Source organism: Thalassophryne amazonica, chromosome 4 (genome assembly GCF_902500255.1).
Source record: "Thalassophryne amazonica chromosome 4, fThaAma1.1, whole genome shotgun sequence".
In the NCBI taxonomy this organism is placed as follows: domain Eukaryota; kingdom Metazoa; phylum Chordata; class Actinopteri; order Batrachoidiformes; family Batrachoididae; genus Thalassophryne; species Thalassophryne amazonica.
The window spans coordinates 37956301-37979482 of record NC_047106.1 but is presented as its reverse complement, the minus strand read 5'-3'; the positions used below and the strand labels follow the sequence as shown (position 1 = coordinate 37979482).

Sequence of the window (23182 nt, the reverse complement as noted above, 5' to 3'; positions counted from 1 at the left end):
GATCCAGACAACCAATGATTTATAAAGGAAAAGCATGAAAATTATCAGGGGTGCCCAAACTTTTGCATAGAATTATAAAGCAAAACACACAACACAAAACAACAACAAGGTAAACAGAAATTTTCTATTAATATTAATTGAAGTTCCAGGAACACACTCACAAATGATGGATCGTGCTCAAATAAAATAAAAGTTTATAGGACAAACTGCAGGTTAAGCATGGTGGGGTAAGAAGAAAACTGTAGGGACGTCCACAACACCATGCGGGGCAAGTTGGGCATAGTGAATTTTCATCTCCTTTATGGTTAAATGCTTCTGTGGCATATGGCTTTTCCATTTTCTTTTTGAGTGTTTAAATTTTTTCACCTTCCAGAACATGTTATTTTGGTGTTGTTATTCAAAGGTCACACATATTACTCAGAGACTGTATGATATTATATAATGCCTCAATAGATCCTTGTCATTTCATTGGTGGTTTGTATGTCACATCACATTGATCAATCATCCATTTGCCACCGTGTTCCATTTACTGTGGAATTTTGGTACCATTTAACATGAAAATTTGGTTCCATACATTGTGTGCATGTGCTGTTGCATGCCATCGTGCGCTCACACTAGCGGCGACGCTGCTTACCTCAAAAACAAACATGGTGGGGTTTGTTTTGGTGACAGACAACAATTTGAATGATCTTATTGACGGCACTAATTCTTCTAACACACACACACACACACACAGACAAAAACAAATCCACCATGCTTTAAGCTGTCTGGAGGCATTTGTAGTATTCGCTGGAACGTGTCAAGCTGAAATAGAAATGCTGTTGGATGAAGAGCTCGACAAATTTCTGTCACGATGGTGGCCAAGTGGTTAATGCGCTTGGTTTCAGTGCAGACTGTTCCGGGTTCAAATCCCACCCCTGCCACATTTCTCCATGTAATGTGGAGTTGCATCAGGAAGGGCATCCAGCGTAAAACCTGTGCCAATTCAACATGCAGATCCACCTTGGATTTGCTGTGGCGACCCAGAGTGCAAACAAGGGAGCAGCCGAAGGGACTTACCTTACTGAGGAAAGCAGATGGAAGACTGTAAACGAAGAAGTCAATGCATGGCATCAGCTATGGACTACATTGTCAGGATTGTTTTTGAACTATGACTGTTTTTACAAGCTGACTGAGAACAATTTCGGATTGGATTTCTGTTTAAAGTTCGTTTTGAACTGTTTGGAAACACACCAAAATGTAAGTTGCTTTTCTCTTGTTTATAAAATAATAAAATATCAAATGACAAGGATCTGTTTTAGGTGTTATATAAAACAAATAATGAATGTTTTTTTCATTCATGCAATGGAAAGCATATTTTCATGAGGTGAAAGAACATTCCATTCAATGAGGCACAGCCGAGTAATATTCTTACTTATTCTTATTGCAATAATAAACATTCATTATTTGTATGTTATTCCTTGGAGAAAAAAAGAACATCTGCCCCGTGTGAGGATCGAACTTACTGCGCTAACGAGGCTGTCTGCACTGTGGTCCTATACGCACTTCCGACCACTATTCATAAATGTTACTTCCCAACACTAGATGGTATAGTTGTGCTGAGAAGGAAAAATAAAGGAACGAATAACTGAACTGACCAGCACCTTGCAGCGATGCGTGAATGTCAGCAATTACGTATTTAACACACTGGAAAATATTCATTATGCAAACTATTGCAACTAACTAGCCATCTACAATTGCGTCATATTTTATTTCACAAAAACGATAAATATATTGGACATGTAGAAACAATAAGTAGAATAAATAAATGTAATAATCTCGTGAAAATGGTTTTTAAAAAGCACCATAAACAAAAATAAAACATCAGTGGCTGTGCATGCTTGCCTCCCCTCTGGTTGCATCTCTGCATCCCTCCCTCCCTCCGGGCAGTGCATCCCCCTCCCCCACACCGTGGCCGTCTTTTCTGGGTGAAAGCCGTTTTCCCAGCGGCGCTAGCAGCAGTTGAACCACCAGCAGTCACCGCAGCGAGCACAGTCATCCATACGGGACAAGCCACCGGAGCACCTTCTCGCACCGGGAAACCTCTGTATTATCGTCAAGCCGAGTAGCATCGGTGAGTCTCCACTGCTGTTACGGAGGGCAGGACCGTCCATGTGTCGACTTGCGCGTATCTTTCTCTCTCTCACGCTCTCTTTTTTCTTTTCCTCTGTTTCCTTTCAATTGTCCTCTGTGATTGCTTACAGTGGGGAGCTAGCTCGCTAAGCTAAACGAGTTAGCTCGAATAGCGGATTCCAAAAACTGATTATTTGTTGTCTTTATGAGATGATGTTCCGTGTTTTTTGTCGGGGAGCCAGTACATTTCGCTGGACTAGCGTTCTGAAGTGGTGTAGACGTCTTTCGTTGTTTTTATGTGTTGTTGTCCGGCTTAGCTCGCTCGCTAATTAGCCATTTGCGCCGCGCGTGCCGTGGGATGATGCGGGGATGCTACAGCGGGTTAGCGGCTGTCTTTTTTTTTTTTTCGGCTAGCGGGCAAGCTAAGATAACTTTAGGATAATGTGAGCCGCACGGATTCCTGCACAGGCGATTGTGGAATGCCCGGATAGCTTAGCTGGTGATAATTGGCAAGATGGCATCTCTGAGTTGTTAGGTAGAAATTTTCAAAATGGTGTCTTTTTTTTTTTTTTTTTTTTGGAGTAGGATCGTTTTTGTGTGACCGTGGCTGTTTTGCTTTCCTGTCTGTGGAATGCAGTACACACGCCACGCCGATGGATAGAACTACGTGTTTAGTAAATACATTTGTATCCCCCACACGCTTTACGATCTCGTAACTGAAATGCCATTTGGAAAAGAGTCGTCGTTTTTAAGTTCTATATATAGCCTATATATGACGTATGCCTTAGTAAAAAAAAACAAACAAAACGTTTATTTTGTCAATTTCAGTATTTGTACTCAAATGATCACAACGTACATCAAATCAGCATCGTGTTGTCTTCTTGATTTGTGCTCCAGTTTTCTGCGTAATGTCACTGGTGATTGTGCACCATGAATGATTGGGGTGCAGGATTAGATTGGGGGAGAGTCACATTGCAGTTACTGTCAGTGTGGGAAATTTTGTGATTGCAACGATTAATGTATGGTCTTGCAATTTGATTCTTTTTCCTAGTAGTAAAAGCATTACAAACTGCATTTTAACACTTATTTGGCAATTTAACGTATAAAAGAGGTGCAAACCAGTAAACAATTAATGTAGAATAAAAATCTGGTTAAGAAAATAGTTCTTAGCTGTAGTCTTACTATCATTTGGATCGACAAATCTGCTGATAATTCGGTGGTCAAACTGATTTAAAAAAAAAAAAAAAAAATTTCATTTGATTTGAACTGTCACTAAAGTCTAATAATTATCTTATTTGATCAACACTATTTACATTTTCCTATCTGATCAGTTAAACCCTGGATGGTAAATTTGATGAACCAGAGTTTCCTCAGCAGTTATAAATGTTTAATCTGTGTCTTTGTGTAATTAGTGCAGTCTGAAATGTGGACATATTTTGGCTTTTACAAGCATTGACATGTTACCAGCATGTGCTGCTTGTAGGTGTTACTCTTAGTCCAGGAGACAGTCATCAATTTTGACCTGATTGGTACCACTGAAGGTGACCAAACGACACTTAGAATCCAGGCTCAGTGTACCATGGCCTACACAAAAATGTATGATAACCATCACGGGGAGGTAAAGGGTAGTAGCTGTAGCCAGCTAGGGGTCATTGAAGAATCACACACACATCTTCAACTGCTTAGTCCAACTGAGGGATGAGGGGTGAAGAATTACACAGAGGTCAAAATGTAAAAATCCTCCAGTCATGTTGAAAATTATATCACATTATTTGTCTGATCATAACAACAATTCCAAAAAGGTATAGTTTGGACTATTTGTGACAGAATGTTGTGGAGTTACAGGTAAAAACAGCAAAAATGGTGACAAAGGTCAGTTTTAGTTTGTATAGGGGTGAAAAGTTAAAGTTGCTCCAATTTCTGTAAAAAATTATGCAAATTATTGAAAATGATGCAAATTATTGGTTTAAATAAAAGGATTAATAAATGGAATAGTTTTGACTGTTGAATGTTTGGTCTCCAAAGTAAAGGTCAAACAAGGTCAATGTCCATTTGAATTCAATGAAAGGTGGTATATGTTACCCTGAAACGTGATAACTAAGCATGACAGATGCTGCAAACTATTCCTTATTAGAATCCTATCAACCCAAACAGTAATTTACATCATTTTTTTACTTTAACTTTTGACCACTGTACAAACTGAAATTGACCTTTGTCACCATTTTTGCTGTTTTAACTCCAGAACTTTCCATCATAGATGGTCCAAACTATACCTTTTTGGAACTGTTATGATCAGACAAATGATGTGATCAAGTTTTCAACATGATTGGAGCATTTTTAGATTCTAACTTTTGTGTAACTTTTTGTTTTTTCATTGACCTCTACCTGGTTACAGCTACCACCCTGGGATGGCTATCATACATTTTTGTGTAGGCCATGGTACACTGAGGTTGGATTCAAGGTGTCGTTTTGTCACCTTCAGTGGTACCGAACACCTGCTTGGCCCATGGACTATCTAATCTGACCGCTGTTTTCAGTATCGAGGAATTTTACATGTTAATCTTTCCAAATCAGTAATCAGATTAAATTTACTTCTCCAAGTCACTGTGCATTGCTATTATTTTTGTATTGTGGGTCTATCGCAGCATTAAAACTCTCGTGGGCAGGGGGAGGTCAGGGTTCAACTGCACTGTCCACTTGTTCCATCTTTCACCGCATGAAATATTCTTTCCATTGCATGAATGAAAAGAACATTCATTATTTGTTTTATGTAACACCTAACAGTCCTGACGATGTAGTCTGTACCTGATGCCTTGTATTAACTTCTTTGTGTACAGACTGCAGTCTGCTTTCCTCAGTCCAGTGAAAAATTGCACCAGAAATTTGTAGAGCTCTTAATCCGACAGCGCTTGTACTTCATGTAGAGACGTCGCAGCGAATACTGCAAATGCCTCCAGATGGCTTACGGCGTACTCAATTTAGGCACTTTTCTATTAAAAAGCTCCAGCACTACTCGGCTCTGCTGTACTCAGCTCTACTCGGTTTGGTTCCAAGCGCGTCCTTTTCTACTGCAAATAGTACCTCTTCAACGTGGGCGAAGTCAGCAGAGCAAACTGCGGTGATGTCGTTTTATATGCGACACAAACATAAACAGTGGTGGACTCTGTGTTTACTGCTGTGAGTTTTTAAGAAGTTTTTAAAAACACGCTTGAGAAGTACAGAAGACTTTGGGAATTCATACAACAATATGAAGATGAAGACGAGAAGATACAAGCTGCTAAAGAGACAAAGCATGACGGTAAGCTATTCGTTAGCTTCCTAAGTAGCTCGTAAATAAGTAATAACTGCAGGCTGTCACTATTAACTATTAAAATTGTGGCTGTCAAAATAAAGCGTTAATTTAGATTAATTACAATACCTATCACGCCTTCAGTCACACTTTGCTCCATTTTTTTTTTTTGACGTCAATGACTTGATCTGTGAATAAAGATGCGTTTCTGAGAGCAATAAACCTGTTAATGTCAATATTTTTTTTTTACCAAAGTAACTTACTTTGATAACTTATTGTTAAATCTCAAATGTGGGAGTTTGTGCATTTACCGACGTTCACGCACAAAATGTTGATTCGGTTTTAATGACTGTTAATTAACGTCGTCACTGAACTCGAACAGTCTTAAAACACATTGTTTTTCATCCAGATTTTAATGTTCAGTGGACAAATTTAAAATATGAAATCTAATAAGATAATTGTTAAAGGAGTCATATTGTGCAGAAAGAATCAGCCTCCAAACTCCCACAATTCTGTTTTTATAGACATTCTTTATAATATAGCCTTTTACACATACAGTGAAATTTGCCTGCATTTAACCCATCCAAATTACACTTAGACAGTTCTCCCAATTTAAGATCAATTTACAGCTTGTTTAATACCTCCTTGATATGTAATGAAAATAACCCTGATCCTTTACCTGATTATTAAATGCCCCAAGCACACAGATCTGAGTATTTTAATATACCTGCAATTAAATGATTCATTTATATTAACTAATCACAAACCCTGTAATCAATTACATTATTTTTTTTAATAACCTGACAGCACTAATTAAAATATGTATGCTGTGTGTGTTTCAGATGGTTTTCTCAGAGTCACCGCTGCAAAGGTTCATGCCATGGAATGGGACATCTTTGTCATCATCATCATCATCATGTTATGTTTCACTATGAATTTTGAATAAATTTGTACTTTTTGCTAAAATCCCCATGTTTGTGTAACATCAGTTTGATTTGTAAAAGTTAGGAAGGCTTACTGATTTAAAGGTTAACAGTTTGAAAAGCTGTTTATGCATAATCCAGTAGTAAAATAAGTTTTACATTTAATGGGGTCATAAATGTAAATGTAACAGACAGTAAAACTGGTTGTTCAAAATTTCTTGATGTAATGGTGCCTTCACTGAAGTGACTAAACCTTTTTATTTATGTTCTCAGTTTAGACATGCTTATTGCAGCATCTGTGTAAAGATTCAGCCAGGTGTAGTGTGTAGTGTCTTGGAGCGGCAAAACCCAAATTAAAAATTCTTAGAAATGAACCATCACTGCACCAAAACATCAATGACAAAATGTTTTTTTACTGTTAACTCAGCATGAAATGACAAATTCTGATACAGTCACATGAGTCAAATTGTTTACTGCGACAAAAAAGAGCTAATACAAAAAAAAAAGAAAAGCAGCACAAACTATACAAAAGTTTCATGTGTCTGTAGTCTGGGTTGGGGGCGCAGGTCACATGCCCCAGTCACGCATCGCGTGCACAAGGTCACCCAGCATGCCAAGATATGCCTGATTAAATTCAGCTTCCACCACCGTTGCTTCCTCAAGGATCAGTCAGATGTGTCGATCACACTGGGCCCAGTTCAGCTTCAGCCTCAACATCACTCAAGATGTTGAGATTCACTTGCTGGAACAGGCTCCCTTTTCTCTTGCCTGAACAATAATGAAGGTAGAAATGGGAAAGCAAATTTAAAAAAAAAAAAAAACACACACAACAACAAAACCTTCAGTCTCTGTATGATCATTCCCCAGAGTTTTAGTTATCTTGGTCACTTTGCATAAAAATTATTTTCTTTCAAAATTATCCTCCAACAAATCAGACCATTTGGAGCATCATTTTGAAAGAACATGACTTTTTTGCAAAGCATCCAAGATAACTGAAACTTTGGGAAGGTTCTGGGTTTTTGTTTTTTGTGAGCGGGGGGGTCACCCTGTATGTATCGTATTTGGGAAAGTTAAGGTGATGTGAGGCACGTTATTCTTACCAGTGATGACACGTTGCTGTGTGGTGCTGGACGTTGATACAGATGTTGAGCTGCTGGTCGAACCCTCTTCGCTTATGGAACTGGATTATTCAACAAAAACACAAAATGGCAACATGTCAAAAAAAAAAAAACACATCACAGTAATGGCACTAAATGAGTCAAAACCTCCACATTTCAGGCTCTATTGATCCAGGACGTCGTGAGAGAACAGAGAAGTTTCAGAAGAAGTCGGTTTCAGCATTTTATCCGGATATTCCACTGTTAAAGGAGATTTTTTTAATGAAAGACGTGCGGACGGATTGCAGCGTCGGCTCGCAGCCGCTGCGACGCTCCGCCACAGGAAAACACCTCTGTTGGAAGCCTTAAGGACAAGTTGGAACATGTCCAGCTGTTAAACAATTTCTCATATACTCACTCCACTGAAAGCCATCAAAAGTCGCCTGGATTTTACAAATGTTTATCAACACAGAGGTGTTTTTCCTGTGCCGCCGCACGGACCCGTCCGCACGTCTTTCATTAAAAAAATCTCCTTTAACTGGAATATCCGGATAAAATGCTGAAACCGACTTCTTCTGAAACTTCTCTGTTCTCTCACGACATCCTGGATCAATAGAGCCTGAAATGTGGAGGTTTTCAGCTTGAAACAGGCTGACGACGGCGCCTGAGAGCGCTGCACGACGTCTCGCACCGTGGGAAGTCCTTAAAGCGACAGTATCACCTCAAACTCTCTCATCAGCCGTTAAAATTTTCACTGAAAACCAGCTTAATTTTTCGAACCGTGTCCACTTCGATGTGTCTCACAGGTTTAGAAAAACTTTTGATCAAACAAAGCGCCAGTCTCTCAGCAACTTCTCAGACAAAGGAATTCCGACGAGGGGCTGGGCGACTCCTCCCACAAGGAGTGCTCACAGGCGAATGACGTCACCGACGGGCATGGAAAAACTCACGCATGCGCACGAGGGTTCAAGCATGTCTGACGTAAAAACATATGAATGAAATCCATATATTATATAAACTCAAATAAATGATCCTGGTAATGCAAGTGTGTGATATGCACCTTCTCACTCGCTGCACTGCACACATCAATCATGTTCTCAGCTGAAGAAGGGGGGGAAAAAAGCAGGTGGCTTTCTCGCAACTTGTCTTGTTTTCAGTTGCCAAAAGAGGTACTTTTTGAAAACTGGTTCCAGAATGGATAAATCTGAAAACGCTGGGTTTGTGTCTCCGTGTGGACAAGCAATACGGAACATTTCTGAAATGATGATGTTATAGCCCTGCTTCTGTAACTTCAGTTACTCATAATTAATGACTTGTTGCTGTCACTATAATTTAACATACTTTTTGTCTTGGTGTATCATTAATGGAATTTTACATTGCGAGCGGAAAGCTGAAGAGGCTGCTGTCATGCTAATAAAGTAATTGCACAAAGACTTTCAGCTTTTAAAATGTTCTTTTTCTTCTTGTAGGCGGGACAAAGTAGTGGCTTCACTCAGGCTGAGAAATGTACCCAGAGCACCATATTATAACACAGAAGGACTTCTTTAAAAATGCTCTTTATTCACAAGCGGTTTCCACGATAAGGAATTAAAGTGGATATGATACTTAAAGATAACATAGTCTTATTACATGTAACAAAGGTTATATAATTCGGTCAACCTAAGCGTTTTGGGAAAATGGACGCGGTTCTCCCGTTATATATAACATTTGAACATCCCGCCACTGAAAAATGTGCACGCCCCGTGACCAGATTCCCGCTGAGCACCAAGCCTAAAATACGTCACTACGTGTAGACCATATCGGCTTGCGTGCTTCGCCGCCGTTGTTTGCACTTTTTTTAGCGGCAGAAACTTTGATTAAACACAACTCTCAGGGACTTGTTTGTCGATATGCCTGACCAGTGTGTTGCAGCATATTGCACAAACACAATGGCGAAAGGTTTTAGCTTTTTCAATTCCAGGCAGATTGATAGAAAGCCGCGGTGTTGTGAAATGCACGAAATGTCAGGCTGCCGCTCGCACACACGCATTTGCTCCCGACAGCAGACACTTTCCTCTACCGTCTCCATGTTCTCACCGCTCACAGGAACACATAAAATGTCAACCCCAAATAATATGTTCACAATAATCTTGAAATGGTCAAGGAACTTGTAAAAATATCAGTGCAGTAAACACGGCGGCGGCATGTTCACTGTTGTTTTCGGCGATCTTTCTCAAAACTTTCGCCGTTTATTTCCTATTCTTTCGTGAAAATAACATAACTAAACAAGGATGAATGCAATGCCAGGCACTCAAACGGCAAAAACCCGAAGGTAATGACGGTGGTCCGCAAGTAACCGCTACACTATCACGGCTCCGGAACAATAACTAAGGCAGTAAACGGACGCTAGAATCGAAAATGCTATACAGTGGTCCCTTGCTATAATGCGGTTCACCTTTCGCGGCCTCGCAGTTTCACAGATTTGTTTTTTTTTTTAGTGCAATTTTGCATGCTTTTTTTTTTTTTATGGCGCATTGTGTTCTGCATCCTTATCAGGCGGGCTGGTCGCGGCACCGGTCGGCATCACCGCGATTGCTCTCACTGCCTCCGATGTGCTTACTGAGTCTGTGGGCTCGGTAAACGCAGCAGCGGGCCACTCACACTGCCCTCCTGTCTGCTGTGCGGAGCTGCGCCAAATCTGACGTATAAACTGTGTAGTGAGGGGTTTTACAGCCTTAAAACATCTATAATAATTGCAAAACAATAGCGCTGACTACTTCGCGGATTTCGCTTACGCGGGTTATTTTAGAACGTAACTCCCGCGATAAATGAAGGACCACTGTAATTAGAGTGTTATAAACAGCAGCAACAAAAAGCAAAGCCTCCCTTACCATTCCATATTCTGCAGCCTTTCAAAATCCATCGGAATTGGCACGTCTCTTGCCTCTGCTTCGGCTCCGCCATAAACACCGTCGGCATTATTTTCGCTGCCAGAATGCTCCTGGTTTGAATATTCATCCAAAAGATACGGCTCCAGTCTGTAGGGTCTGATCACTGCTGCGACATCCTGAGGATCCGAGTCAGAAATAATCCACACTTGAAGAGGAGTCAGGTCTATCTGTTCCTGTTGTCAATCAAACAGACAAAGACGTGACTCTACACATTGTGACGTCACGGCATCACGTGACCGCTGATGGAACACTGCCAGCGCGCTTTCCAAGAAACACACATTTGAGAAACTACAAACTTTATTTCTCAGTGATAATAATTAAAACCACTTTCAACTTACTATACTGTATGTATATTTTGATATTTATATCAGTTTTACCTCATTTTTAGGTGTCATATCCACTTTAAAGTATTTCCAAATGGCATCTTCCAAAACAAGTGTGTCTTCTGTGGATAAATATTTTCCGCGGGCTGTGATGAGTCTGGTTGAAAGGATGAAACAGGTCATAAACGTTCTAGCTTCTGCTGAGGCATTGATTAGCTCCTTACAGCACTTATGAGCATGCTCCCATCTTCTCTCTTTTTTTTTTTTTTTTTTTTTTTTGTGGAAACATTACACTGCCATATGCATGCCTGGGATATGTACTACAGCATCTTCAGTGGATTTGTGTAGATGGAGATATTTCTGGAAACAAACATATATCGCTATGGGCAAAAAAAAATTGCAATGTCAGTTTTTCCCAATATCATTCAACCCTAATGTCCAGTACTCTTTCCAGACTTTCCGGACTCTCTTGTTATAATTCTCGGTGATTTTAACAAAGGGAATCTCAGTCAGGAATTACCAAAATACAAACAGTTTGTTAAATGCCCGACCAGAGAAGGGAGCACGTTAGATCATTGTTACACGACAGTGAGTGGTGCGTACCGCGCGGTGGCCCGTGCAGCTTTGGGACTGTCAGATCACGTGATGGTCCACTTGATCCCCGCATACAGACAGAGACTAAAACTCTCTAAACCTGTTGTGAGGACATCTAAAGTGTGGAGCAATGAAGCTGTGGAGGAGCTACGCGTGTGCTTGGGCACTACGGATTGGGATATGTTTGAGGCTTCAACAGACAGTCTAGATGACTACACGGACACTGTGACGTCATATATTCATTTTTGTGAAGACAGCATCGTCCCACAGCGCACCAGGGTTAGATATAACAATGTCAAGCCCTGGTTCACACCTAAACTCCCGCAGCTCCGTCAGCAGAAAGAGGTGGCTTTCAGAGAAGGAGACAGAGACAGCTATAGAGGTGCAAAGTACAGATTTAGCAAGGAGGTGGCAAAGGCTAAATCCATGTACAGTTCACGTCTGCAGCAAAGGTTCTCTGCCAACGACTCAGCCTCTGTGTGGAGGGGGCTGAAAGAGATCACCAACTACAAGCCCAATGCACCTCCTTCTATTGATGACCTGAAGCTGGCCAACGACCTGAACGACTTCTATTCACGCTTTGAAGACAAGGACTCACACCTCCCCACCCCCCACACAACTGGATATTCAAACACCATGGACCTCCCCCCGTTGCCCTCTCCGTCCAAGAGGAGGACGTGAAAAGACACTTCAAAAGGGTGAATCCACGTAATGCCCCGGGCCCAGATTGTGTCTCTCCTGCCACCCTGAGACACTGTGCTGATGAGCTGGCCCCAGTCTTCACGGGGATCTTCAGCACCTCCCTGGAGTCATGCCATGTTCCAGTCTGCTTCAAGTCCTCCATTATAGTTCCAGTCCCCAAGAAACCATGCATCACTGGACTTAATGACTACAGGCCTGTGGCTCTCACGTCTGTAGTCATGAAGACCTTCGAACGCCTGGTTTTATGCCACCTGAAGTCCATCACCGACCCCCTCCTGGACCCCCTGCAGTTTGCCTTCAGAGCCAACAGGTCTGTAGACGACGCCATAAACCTGGCCCTGCACTCCATCCTGCAGCACCTGGACTCCCCAGGAACCTACGCTAGGATCCTGTTTGTGGACTTCAGCTCTGCATTCAACACCATCATCCTTCCGGCTTTGCTCCAGGACAAGCCTTCTCTGCTCCACGTGCCCGACTCCACCTGCAGGTGGATCACAGACTTCCTGACGGACCGGAGTCAGCATGTGAGGCTGGGAAAGAATGTCTCGAACACTCTGGCTCTCAGCACAGGATCTCCACAGGGCTGTGTCCTTTCCCCTCTGCTCTTCTCCCTGTACACTAACTGCTGCACCTCCAGCCATGATTCCGTAAAGCTCATCAAGTATGCGGATGACACCACCCTCATCGGACTCATTTCGGATGGGGATGAGACTGCCTACAGGAGGGAGGTGGACCGGCTGGTGACCTGTTGTAGCAGCAACAACTTGGAGCTCAACGCCCAGAAAACAGTAGAGATGATCGTGGACTTCAGGAAAGCCACAGCCCCATCACCACTGTGGACTGTAACCGCTTCCTTGGCACCACCATCACCCAGGACCTCAGCTCCCTCATCAAGAAGGCCCAGCAGAGGATGTACTTCCTGCGGCAGCTGAAGAAGGCCAAGCTGCCTGTCCTGCTGATGGTGCAGTTCTACACAGCCATCATCGAGTCCATCCTCTGCTCCTCCATCACAGTGTGGTACGCCGGGGCCACAGCCAGGGACAGACACAGACTGCAGCGCATTGTGGCCTCTGTTGAAAAGGTGATCGGCTGTAGCCTTCCATCTCTCCACGACCTGCACGTCTCCAGGACTCTGGGCCGAGCAGGTCGGATCACAGCTGACCCTTCTCACCCTGCACACAGTCTATTCAAACCACTCCCCTCGGGCAGGAGGCTACGGTCCATCCGGACCAGAACCTCCCGCCATAAGAACAGTTTCTTCCCCTCTGCCGTTAGACTCATGAACTCCTCATAACTCAGTCACCTTAACCTTAACTCTGTCACTTTATCATTTTATCACGGGTCACTTTAGAAAATGTACTTTGGTTGTAATTGCACTCCTCCCACTGCACTGTTTTTTTTCTGTTCCTCTTTCTTTCTGTTTTTCTGTTGCACACAGACTTTCATATTTCATATGTCATTTTTTATCTTATATTTTCTTATTTTGGCACATATTGTATATTTTATCTTAGCATTTTATATTGTTCTCTGTTTAATGTTGCACCATTATATCGAAGCAAATTCCTAGTCTGTGAATCCTGTTCATTGGCAATGGCAATAAACTACTACTGATTCTGACTCTATACGTACCACGGTGTTAACTGGGACTCTTGTCTTGTTGCTTGTGCTTAATACTGCTGCTTATATACATTTTATATATTTTATATACATGTTAATGTGTCACCCAGCTTTTTAATACTGATGTTACTCAGCTTAATATGTATTGTATTAGTATGTTCTTTTGCATATTTTCACCATTTTATTTGCCTTTACCCTGTCCCAAATTGACATCACAGCCTATCTGTTGACTAGCTTTAAAAGTATGTTTATGATAGATTTAACATCTCATTTATACTAAATCGGATGAGCTGCGCTGTGTGCGCTGACGCACTCACTCAGTGTTTTTTTTAATTGTTTGTGCAATGTTCATATGCGTGGGTCATTATTTGAATAATCACTGAAATTTCTGACAAATCCATGCGTCGCTCATTATTCATCGCTTTATTATTCAGTGGGACCAAAGCTTAAGAATGGAACAAAATAACACCTGAAACACTTTATTGCTTCGTATCCTTAATGGTAAAGTGTCTTAAGTGTTGTGAGTAGAAATTAGGAGTGGGAGGAAAAAATCAATTCACATAAGTATCACAATTTTTTATGATTTTTAAATAGATTTTTTAAAAACAAAAATATTGATATTTTTCTAAATTTGAATGTTTTATTTTAGACTACGTTTATCAGCCAGGTTTGTAAAAGTTACCGCTTTTCTCCAGCAGAGAGTGAAATGCTTTTCTTCGACTCTACCAGCAGTCACTGATAGCAGCATTTTCCAATTTACCCAGCAGTTCTGAAAAAGCGAAACGTCACAAAATCGATTCCGGACTTTATTTGCAAAGACCTGCAGCGTTATAGTGTTGTGGAAAATACAGGTTTCAGGAACATGCTACACATGCTGGAGCAGAGGTACGTGATACCTTCCAGAAAGTATTTCTCTGAAACAGCAGTGCCTCATATTTACAATTCAGTTTAATAAAGTTGAAGGCTCACATTTGAGTTTTCAGGTGCTCAGGTTCAGGTGCTGTGTTTCTTTTTTTTTTTTTTTCTTTTTTTTTTTTACAGCACTGACTGAGCAGACTGGCTAAATAAGCTGCTAAAGTAACTATTTTTGTTTGTGTATTATACATTTTATTTACTACAGTTGACGTCTAGGGTCAAAATCGCATAATTCTTGGGTCTTCTGTGTATTTGGTGCTCTGATGGATGGATGAAGTCACGTTTCCATGGGCAGCACAAAGAGCTGCATTAAGCAGAATGATTTTCCCGGTTTCAAGACATAAAAGTGTGCTTGGGGAGCTGAATTTGATGGGCATTTCCTGATGTATGAATGCAAATGTGGATATAATCTGACTCGTTCTGGGATTATGACATCATACTTTCTCACTACAGACCTCACCTGACTACTTTCACTTTTGATACTGTGTACTTCTTACCCTGTATGCTGCTGGAACCTCAATTTCCCTGAGTGAGTCTTCCCCAGGGAGCAGTAAAGTTCTGTCTAATCTAATCTACATTTGTGTGCTGACAACATCCTCACTGTGCCAGTGTTCATTGTGATTCCAGCACCGAGGACAGCAAGCAGCCTTCTTTCTTTATGGCACTTTCTCACCGAGAGAGTGTGCCAGGTACTTCACGTTAAGATTTTAAAAAAGCACTCAGCAACTCTCTTTTTCTTCAGTCTGACCTTGGCTAAATGAACAGCCATGCTGCATGTTGCTGCGATGGGATGTGTCCTTTTGCGCGCTCCTGCATGATCCACACCCAGCATCAGATGTTTGGCCAATCAGAAGACCAGTCTGAGGCATCAGACAGCCACAGGATATAAATGCATGAGTATTGTAAAAGTAAAAAAGCAAGTAGAGGACAAACAGTAAAAAAAAAAAAAAGTGCAACCACCGTCAAAGCTGTGATGTCTGTGCAAAGGTTTGAGCATACACAAAGGTTTCTGGCGGACATCGGCTGACAAGGAACACAGTTATTGAATGGGTAAAGGAGTTTTGCAGGACAAAAATCTGCACAAATAGACCATGTGTCAGCATGATCCCATGTTGCCCCCCCAACCCCGACCCTATAAATTTGGTATCATTGGAAATTTTAGGATTACAAAACATAACTGGTAACAGTAAATATACTGGGATTTACTATGACATATAACATTGGATTACTACTGTCATTAACCACATTAAAACTGTTGTGAGTAGCAGAAGAGGCCACATAAAGTAGGTCAACAGTATGTCATTACAACCTTCGACATGGGGGTTTGTATGAAGACATACCTTGTGATCTGAACAAGAAAGCTGTGCACATAATTCAAAATGTAATTGATTCTATATAAAGACAGCTTATATGTGTTATACAGTGCACCCGGAAAGTATCCACAGTGCTTCACTTTTTCCAAATTTTATGTTACATCCTTATTCCAGAATGGAGTAAATTCATTTTTTCCCTTGAAATTCTGCTCTAAACACCAGATAATGACATGAAAAGCTTCTGAAACAGCTACTGATAGCTGTTAAAAGTGCTAACGCCGTTAACACACCATTAAATAAAATGTGACATTCGCTCAGCACGAATATTGCAGCAGGCACATCTTAGATGATCCTTTAGTATGTTATATTCAAGTGTTTGTAAGAAACTATTCCCATGACAAGAGCTAACTGTTGCATCCAGCAGACACTGAGTTATGGACGTTATGACTTGGCGGAGTTGCAGGGCTAAGCCACTCACTAACATCGACCTAGCCCCCAATTATACCTAAGTATGTGGCTTAAACTAAGAACTTTGAGGAATAAAAATCACCCTGCGTATACTTGTTGTAGAGCAGGAAACTATCAATACAGACTAAGACTGTTTTTTGTGCCAGACTGTAAACATGTCTACTTCCGCTCTAAAGATGGGCATTTTAACATGGAGTTGAATTTGAACTTGCGCACTTCTGGAGCCAGCCTCAAGAGGTCACACTCAAGGAACTGCAACTTTTTTTTTCTTTCCAGTAGGGTTCCATCTGAGACCATCGAAGCTTACCGCTTGTTGAAAACCCATCTGCCATTGTTGGGCAAAGTGGGAAATGTTGGTACGGCGTGTGGGCTGAGCTAAGTCTCATGTTTATGAATGGACATCACAGTACAGCCATAAAACTGTCAGACTAGAAAATGCGAAGTTAATATTAAGAGTCGGTGGCTCTCTAACAGGCTGCTGCCTTTCCATTACTTCATTCCCATGTGGTTTGAACCACTTAATGAGTTGATCATCACACATCAGTGAATGAAGCGCTTACAGTGCGTGTGCCTCTTGCCCAGCCCACACATTTTTGATGGGTGCTAGCAGATGTTAATATTCTAATTTGGAGTAATGTGAATAAAGACAACGTAACTGACAAAAGTTGATCTGTGTTTTTGCCCAGTCCTGATAAAGTAACACACTGAACACTCCTCCTCTGTTTTGGTTTAACAGAAAGATGGATGATTTTTTTTTTTTTTTTTTTTTTACAGCATTTCATGTCATTACAGAATAACGTCACAGAATGTGATGGTGCCCTTGAACATTTACATTGTTTTTAGAAGCAACATTAGCATTGACAAAGCAGACAATCAGAAAATGTTATTTTGTAATTGTTTCCCAGCAGTTACATTTGAAAGCACAAATAAACATGGCTGTAACTCCATATAGAAAGCATATTGCATGAATGCAGTTGCAGCATTTCGTCTGCTGTGGGCCAAACTGCTCTGAGTGCATGGTGCATGCTGTGCTCAGCCTCATGGCCAAACAGACACTTAAGCACTTAGGGTACACCACAGCCATGTTTCATGAAAAGAAGAAAACTGGAACAGATAAATCAGATCCAGCATCATTCAAAGAGTTATTTTCCTGCTTAAAGTGCAATGCACCAATGCATTCCATGCAAATCGTCATTTTTATGTAATCAATGGTAATTGCTAAAGTTAGTTTTCTTGCTGCTTTAACTAGGGATGGGTATTGGGAACCAGTTCCTTTCGGGTATTTTTAAGAAATGATTCAATCCACCAACATCAATAACCTTGCTTAATGATTCCCTTAACGGCCCTTCAGAGTGACCGTTGTTTTGGGGGGTGTTTGTCAGGAAAATGATCATTTCTCTACATTGATTACAGACCCTGCAACGGTCTGTAATCAACTGTTTCTGCACCGTGGCATTGCTTTGAACCTTGAATCAATCGCAGCAGTGATTCGCAGATCGAAGCAGTGCTTTGATCTGCTGGCTCGTTGGTTCATTGTTTTATTTCGCTTTATCGTAATTTTTCCCCGCTAAAACCCTAAAGAGCATATGTCTGTGAGTAATATTTACCTTTTTATGTTAAACCGACCTGTCAGTGTCTTCTGAAACAGTTAATAGATGTATTCTATAACTTAAAAATGGGACCAATGCTAAAGTGTTATCATGTCTATGGCGTTTTCAGTGTTAAAGTTAGCATTAAGCTGTTTGCATCTCAGCACGTTTGTGTGCATTTGTTTTCTGTATAATAATTAATGGCTCAGCGTTCATTATCGTAAAAGAGTCAAATTGTAATTTTTTTAAATTATTTTTATTCATATATTAATAATACAACCCCTAGCAAAAATTATGGAATCACCGGCCTCGGAGGATGTTCATTCAGTTGTTTAATTTTGTAGAAAAAAAGCAGATCACAGACATGACACAAAACTAAAGTCATTTCAAATGGCAACTTTCTGGCTTTAAGAAACACTATAAGAAATCAGGAAAAAAATTGTGGCAGTCAATAACGGTTACTTTTTTAGACCAAACAGAGGAAAAAAAATATGGAATCACTAAATTATGGAATCATGAAAAACAAAAGAATGCTCCAACACATCACTAGTATTTTGTTGCACCACCTCTGGCTTTTATAACAGCTTTCAGTCTCTGAGGCATGGACTTAATGAGTGACAAACAGTACTCTTCATCAATCTGGCTCCAACTTTCTCTGATTGCTGTTGCCAGATCAGCTTTGCAGGTTGGAGCCTTGTCATGGACCATTTTCTTCAACTTCCACCAAAGATTTTCAATTGGATTAAGATCCGGACTATTTGCAGGCCATGACATTGACCCTATGTGTCTTTTTGAAAGGAATGTTTTCACAGTTTTTGCTCTATGGCAAGATGCATTATCATCCTGAAAAATGACTTTATCATCCCCAAACATCCTTTCAATTGATGGGATAAGAAAAGTGTCCAAAATATCAAAGTAAACTTGTGCATTTATTGATGATGTAATGACAGCCATCTCCCCAGTGCCTTTACCTGACGTGCAGCCCCATATCATCAATGACTGTGGAAATTTACATGTTCTCTTCAGGCAGTCATCTTTATAAATCTCATTGGAACGGCACCAAACAAAAGTTCCAGCATCATCACCTTGCCCAATGCAGCTTCGAGATTCATCACTGAATATGACTTTCATCCAGTCATCCACAGTCCACGATTGCTTTTCCTTAGCCCATTGTAACCTTGTTTTTTTCTGTTTAGGTGTTAATGATGGCTTTCGTTTAGCTTTTCTATATGTAAATCCCATTTCCTTTAGGCGGTTTCTTACAGTTTGGTCACAGACGTTGACTCCAGTTTCCTCCCATTCGTTCCTCATTTGTTTTGTTGTGCATTTTTGATTTTTTTAGACATATTGCTTTAAGTTTTCTGTCTTGACGCTTTGATGTCTTCCTTGGTTTACTAGTATGTTTGCCTTTAACAACCTTCCCATGTTGTTTGTATTTGGTCCAGAGTTTAGACACAGCTGACTGTGAACAACCAACATCTTTTGCAACATTGTATGATGATTTACCCTCTTTTAAGACTTTGATAATCCTCTCCTTTGTTTCAATTGACATCTCTTGTGTTGGAGCCATGATTCATGTCAGTCCACTTGGTGCAACAGCTCTCCAAGGTGTGATCCTTCCTTTTTAGATTCAGATTAACGAGCAGATCTGATTTGATGCAGGTGTTAGTTTTGGGGATGAAAATTTACAGGGTGATTCCATAATTTTTTCCTCAGAATTGAGTGATTCCATATTTATTTATTTTTTTTTCCCTCTGCTTGGTCTAAAAAAGTAACCGTTACTGACTGCCACAATCTTTTTTTCTTGATTTCTTATAGTGTTTCTTAAAGCCAGAAAGTAGCCATTTGAAATGACTTGAGTTTTGTGTCATGTCTGTGATCTGCTTTTTGTCTACAAAATTAAACAACTGAATGAACATCCTCCGAGGCCGGTGATTCCATAATTACTGCCAGGGGTTGTAGCAGCAATAATAATAGTAATAATAACTCATAATAACTAGTAATGCTACAATACAATTTTAGGGAAAGAGACAAAAAGAACCTGATGAAACAAAACCAACTAACAATGAAAATAAATACATATAGAAATAAATAACTTTTCTGTGAACACCTAGTGACTCTTACACCTCCACTTCATCCCTGTTTTATTTAATTTGTTTCGGTCAAACCATATTTTCAATTTATTAAATTCTTCACTAATTTCCTCCACAACTATCTGCCAAGCTAAAAAACTGCTGCATCCTAGTAAGAGCAGAATACTACTGGAATGAATTTGAATAAGGAAAGTTGGGTTTTTTTTTTCCTCAACAAAATGAATGCTGCACTCACTGCAGTTTGTCTGGTATAGCCCCAGATTGCATTTCAGAGCTTCTAGAATTCAAACATTTTCGTGCGGGTGGTGTTGGGGGGTAATTTTGGGTTTCAGCCTTTTTTTTTTTTTCTCACCACTTTCATCCCTGAATATGTCAATCGTGAGTCACTTTTGTGTGGATTAAAGTCACTAACTGGGACTCCTGTCTTGTGAGAAAGAAATGAGAATTGTCCTCCATTCTGTTCACACAGCTCCAAACGCTGCGTGGCTCTCTGCTGAGTCAAGTTAGAATGATAGAGTCCAGCCGGAATTAATAACTTCAAAGCAAAACAAATGACACCTCTTTCCAAACGTTGTAATACAAACAAACTGCAATTGATCAAAACGTTTTTTCCTAACAAAACGAGGTGTCCTGCGCTGACGTGCAGCAGCCGACTGAGCTCAGCTCAGAGGTTTGGACTGACATTCATGCCAAAATGTCTGAAAGGAAATGCTTTTGACAAAAACTACAGATTTTATTTATTTTTTATTTATGTCCAGAGATCAAGAATCAAGTGACCAATTTAAAATGTTGTTGACGTAAAAAACCTGTAAAGCCTACTTTTAGTACAAAGAAAATTCACAAGTGGAATCGATAATAGCATCGATATCGATTAAAATCTTATCAGTACCCATCCCTATGCTTTACTGTACATATAAAATAAAATAAAAAAACATTTTAAGTTGAGTGTTTTAGTAACAACTGTATTCCCTCTATTAGTCTCAGTGTAGCTCTTATTTTACATTATTAATTGCACATTTTGAGTGCATCATTTTGAATGAAAGCCTGTGTCAGAGGAATACGAAGAATACCGCATTCAACTGAAATGTATTTGTTTAAATTATTTCCATAGTATTTTACTTTATTTATATGATATTCATAAGTAGATGAAGCACTGGTTTATTTTCAACAGCCTTTATTTCAGTTGTACAGCATCTGTCATATATTCATATGTATAATATTCACATTAGGCTGGGCGATATGGCAATAAATATAATCACAATTCGCACCTTACTGGTTCGTATCTATATTATCACACAATATAATTTGATAATGCTGTCAGTTTAAAGAGTATAATAACTGACACCTTAACCTTACAATACTTTATTAACAGCAAAATAGAATAAAGATGTAAACATTTACTAATACAAAAAGTATCTGCCTTAACAAAGCAATGCAAGTTACCCTGCCTTGTAAATTAAAATAATTTAGTACAGGTTGTGACTGCAATCGCAATTTTTTTTTCGTGGCAACAATAAACAGCTAACGACTATCTTAAAAAAAAAAAAAAATCAGCCATCTTTCTTTCTGTCTGTGTAGCATCTGTCCACAATCTGCTGTAACAGATAGGTGTTGATTTTTTTTTTATGTTTGTTTGTTTTTCCTGATGTGGTAGATTTTGTGTGACAAATTAGCAAATCAGACAAAAACAAATATAAGCTTCTTCCGTCAGGGTGACAAGTTTTGCTACATATGATTGGCTGCCTGAAAAGGTGCTGCAGTGAGAAGACTTTGTGGAAAAGTTCAGATTTTCAACTTAAAGCACCAGAAGCTACCACACAAAGTATTCAATAGGCTGTTAGATCTATCCATATGTCTCAGAATATCAGTACCATGTGTATTAAATTAATTTTCAGTTGGCCGGATTGTACAGTATTGTTTCATTGTAGGGTTGGATACCCGTGTGGTGTGTGACTGATTAGGTGATTTTTAGAAAGCAGAAGTAGCAGGTACAGAGAAAATGAGTGATACTGTCCCAAAGTGTATAGCAGTGTCCTAGATCTGAAATAGCATATGATACTCGCTATTGTAGGGCAGGTTCTTGTGTAAAAGAGCAAGTACTCCTCATGCAATACTTGAACAATCAAGGCATGTGCTTGTGCATGTACTTTTTGGTAAGGATGCGACCGATCCAATCAGGTATCTGGATCGGCTTCCGATACCAGCGTAATTCATGTATTGGAAAATACCGATCCAACCCGCGATGTTTTTTCCGACACCGGAGAAGAGTCACTGTGAAACCTCTGAACTGCTGCTGCTGCTTTCTGATTTGTTTGCTGCTGGCGGGGGGGGGGGGGGGTCTGGAGCTGAGCTGTTTGAGAGAGCTCTCTTCCGCAGTGTTCGAAGCTCAAGGTAGCAGCAAATTTTCTGCCTGGCTCTCGGGTTCAAATTGTCTGTTCATCCCGCATGGATTTTCTGAAAAATGAACTGAATTGTTGCTGAAAATGTGCTGAAAAGGTAGCCCCTTCAAGTCCTGAGGCTGTGAAACCCTTTGAAATGCCAGCTCAGATCGCAGCTGAGGAGGACAGCTGAACAGAGATTCTGTTCACTGAAAGGGAAAAAATATCCATTAAAATCCTTCAATATTAATTCAGTTTGTCGCGTGAGCGTTGCTGGTGATACATTTAGAAATTTACGGCTTATTTTACAGTTGAAAGGTTTCTAAAAAGTTCAGAGTAAGTATGTGTGTGTGTGCATGCGTGCGCTCTTTCATCATCATCATCAATTTCATCAATTTTATTTATATAGCGCCAAATCACAAGAAACAGTTGCCCCAAGGCGCTTTATATTGTAAGGCAAGGCCATACAATAATTATGTAAAAACCCCAACGGTCAAAACGACCCCCTGTGAGCAAGCACTTGGCGACAGTGGGAAGGAAAAACTCCCTTTTAACAGGAAGAAACCTCCAGCAGAACCAGGCTCAGGGATGGGCAGTCTTCTGCTGGGACTGGTTGGGGCTGAGGGAGAGAACCAAGAAAAAGACATGCTGTGGAGGGGAGCAGAGATCAATCACTAATGATTAAATGCAGTGGTGCATACAGAGCAAAAAGAGAAAGAAACACTCAGTGCATCATGGGAACCCCCCAGCAGTCTAAGTCTATAGCAGCATAACTAAGGGATGGTTCAGGGTCACCTGATCTAGCCCTAACTATAAGCTTTAGCAAAAAGGAAAGTTTT

General features: G+C 40.3%; 1 protein-coding gene across 3 annotated transcripts in view; it reads left to right on the top strand.

Moving 5' to 3' along the window:
- The first annotated feature begins 1915 nt into the window (after positions 1 to 1915).
- fam168a (family with sequence similarity 168 member A) overlaps positions 1916 to 23182 on the top strand; it is a 60106-nt gene continuing 38839 nt past the window's right edge. The window contains exon 1 of one of the 3 annotated variants that reach the window (XM_034169409.1): positions 1916 to 2113. The gene's annotated coding sequence lies outside the window, so the exon portion shown is untranslated. The remainder of the gene's footprint in view (positions 2114 to 23182) is intronic. The other 2 variants (XM_034169407.1, XM_034169408.1) reach the window with 2 other exon arrangements.